The sequence below is a fragment of the Pituophis catenifer genome, unplaced genomic scaffold (assembly GCF_029215685.1).
Source record: "Pituophis catenifer annectens isolate HBS135680 unplaced genomic scaffold, rPitCat1.0.hap2 SCAF_2, whole genome shotgun sequence".
Classification (NCBI taxonomy): Eukaryota; Metazoa; Chordata; class Lepidosauria; order Squamata; family Colubridae; genus Pituophis; species Pituophis catenifer.
Genome location: NW_027256882.1, coordinates 290,555,837 through 290,559,248, shown reverse-complemented (window position 1 = coordinate 290,559,248; position 3,412 = coordinate 290,555,837).

Sequence of the window (3,412 nt, the reverse complement as noted above, 5' to 3'; positions counted from 1 at the left end):
GGAGAGAGAGAAGGAGGGGGAGAGAGGGAGGGAGGGAGAGAGAGAAATAGAGAGGGGAAACAGAGAGGGAGAGAAAGAGAGAGAGGGAGGGAGAGGGAGGAAGGGGGAGAGGGAGGGAGAGAGAGAGAAGGAGTGGGAGGGAGGGAGGAGAGAGGGAGGGAGAAAGAGAGATGTGGGAGAGGGAAGGGAGGGGGAGAAATAGAGAGGGGGAGACACAGAGAGAGGGAGGAAGAGATAGAGGGAGAGGGAGGGAGGGAGAGGGGGGAGGGAGAGAGAGAAGTGGGAGAGAGAGGGAGGGGGTAGAGAGAGGGAGGGAGGGAAAGAAAGAGAGGGGGAGACAGAGAGGGAGGGAGGAAAGAGATAGAGGGAGAAAGAGTGAGGGATGGGGAGAGAGAGGGAGAGAGAGAGGAGTGGGAGAGAGGGAGGGAGAGAGAAATAGAGAGGGGGAGACAAAGAGAGAGGGGGAAAGAGAGAGAGAGAAAGAGAGGGGGAGGGAAAGAGAGAGAGAGAGACGGAGAGAGGGAAAGAAAGAGGGAGGGAGAGAGAAAGAGGGAGGGAGGGAGGGAGGGAGAGAGAGATTCCTATTTTGCACTCTCCGATGACTTTTTCTCTCCCTTTCTTTTTTGCCGGGCTCCTTGCATGACTGCGGCCCTCGAAGTGCCAACGGTTATTATTATTATTATTGGGAGAAAAATAATAACGGCCATAAAAATAAAATGAAGCTGAGCTTTTGTCTTTCGGTGGACTGGTGGTTTTTTTCTTTTTTCTTTTTTTTTGATTTTTTTAGTTTTTAGCAATCCGGAAAGCGAAAGCCAAGAAATAAGACAATAAGAAGGGTGAGGTGCTTGATATCATCAGACCGAGTGTGTTTGGGGGGTGATGGTGTGTGTGTGGGGGGGAGAGATATTTGCAACCACCCAGCTGCTATCCTCGTAATCAGTATTTTTATTATTCCGTATAGAAAGAAAAGGCCCTTGCCATTGGGGGAGAGGGCTTTAAGTCTCGAAGCAGACTGTTGCTGTGCTGGGAAAGAGACACATACAGAAAATCCCCCACCCCAGCCTGAAAAATAAAATAAAATAAAGCGAATAGCTTCTCCTTTTGTAACAGCGCCATCTTCAGGCACATAGGAGAAAGTGAAAACACCAGTCGTTCTTCATTTTTTTCCCACAACGAAATGATTCGCTGGGCCACTGATAATGGTTTCTGAACCCTGCTCCAGAGTTATAGTTAGTTAGTTAGTTAGTTAGTTCATGTTATTGAGTTCATGCTGTTAAGTCATCTGCACCTCAATAACTGTCTGCTTTCGTTCTGCAACCCAAGACAGACACAGACTTCAGAGGATAATTAGAACTGCAGAAAAAAAAAACCCAATTTTTTTTTTTTTTTTAATTTGATTTATATGCCGCCCTTCTCCAGAGACTCAGGGCGGCTTACAATGTGCTCAGCAATAGCCTTCATCCTTTTGTATATTTTAGACAAAGTCAGCTTATTGCCCCCACAACTGGGTCCTCAATTTATCTACCTTAGAAAGGATGGATGGCTGAGTCAACCTTGAGCCTTGGCGAGATTCGAACCTGCAGTAATTGCAGGCAGCTGGTCTTAATAACCAGCTTAATAACAGGGTGCCTTAGACCACTGTACTACCAAGGCTCTTTTTACAATTACTACCAACCTGCCTTCCATGGAGGATCTGTATACTGCACGAGTCAAAAAGAGGGCTGTGAAAATATCTACAGATGCCTTGCATCCTGGACATGTTTCAACTCCTACCCTCAAAATGACGCTATAGAGCACTGCACACCAGAACAACAAGACACAAGAACAGTTTTTTCCCCGAACGCCATCGCTCTGCTAAACAAATAATTCCCTCAACACTGTCAAACTATTCACTAAATCTGTACTACTATTAATCTTCTCATCGTTCCCATCACCCATCTCCTCCCACTTATGACTGTATGACTGTAATTTTGTTGCTGGTATCCTTACAATTTATATTGATATTGATTGTTTCCTGATTGCTTATCTGTTCCCTATGACTATCATTAAGTGTTGTACCTTATAATTCTTGATAAACGTATCTTTTCTTTTATGTCTATTGAGACCAAGACAAATTCCTTGTGTGTCCAATCACACTTGGCCAATAAAGAATTCTATTCTATTCTATTCTATTCTATTCTATTCTATTCTATTCTATTCTATTCTATTCTATTCTATTCTATTCTATTCTATTCTATTCTACTCTACTCTACTCTACTCTATTCCATTCCATTCCATTCCATTCCATTCCATTGATGAAGTTATTGCCAAGACTTGGATGGTGTCCAAAGCTTGGCGATTCTACTAGCCAGGTCTCTCCATAACTTCCAATGTTGTATTACTTCTTTGAGTTGTTCAGCGCTCTGGCTGGTCTCAGCTTTGATGGGGTTCCCTTTATTATTATCTTTTTTTATAAATAACTCAAGGCAGTAAACATTGCTAATGCTCCTTCCTCCTCTTCTTTTCCTCACAAAAACAATCCTGTGAGGTGGGTTGGGATGAGAAGAGAGTGACTGGCCCAAATTTACCCAGCCAGCTTTCATGCCTAAATTGAGACTAGAACTCATGATCTCCTGGTGATAAACCCCAAATCACACATCAAACTTTCATGGGACTAGAACTCACAGTCTCCTGGGGATTAGCCAAAAGTCACCCAGCTGGCTTTCCTGCCAACTGCAGGACTAGAACTCACCCTCTCCTGGTGATTGGACCAAAATCATCCAGTCAGCTTTACTGCCTAAGGCAGAACTAGAACTCTCAGTTTCCTGGTGATTGCCCTCTTCTCCCTTAAAAAAAAGATACTCAAGATTTGGAAGGATCTTGACAGATTTGAATATTGGGCCCTATCCAACAAGATGCAGTTCGGTGGCAAGAAAAGTAAGGACCTGCCTTTGATCAGGAAAAATCAGATACACGGGTACAGGATAGGTGGTCCCTGGCTCAATGGTAGTGCCTGTGAGAGGGATCTACTTGTCCTGGTGGATCACCATTTCAGGATGAGCCCACCGTGTGCTGCAGCTGCCAATAAAGCCAACTCAGTCCTAGGTGGCATCCACAAGAGGGAGAGCATCAAAATCAAGTGTTAGTACCACTCTATACTGCGCTAGAAGAACTGTGGTGGCGCATCGGTTTAGAATTCAGTATTGCAGGCTGATTCTGCCCGCTGTCAGCAGTTCGATCCTGACCAGCTCAAGGTTGACTCAGCCTTCCATTCTTCCAAGGTCAGTAAAATGAGGACCAGATTGTTTGGGGGAAATATGCTGACTCTGTAAACAGCTTAGAGAGGGCTGTGAAGCACTGTGAAGCAATATATAACAGAGGTGGGTTTCAGCAGGTTCTGACCAGTTCTGGAGAACCAGTAGCAGAAATTTTG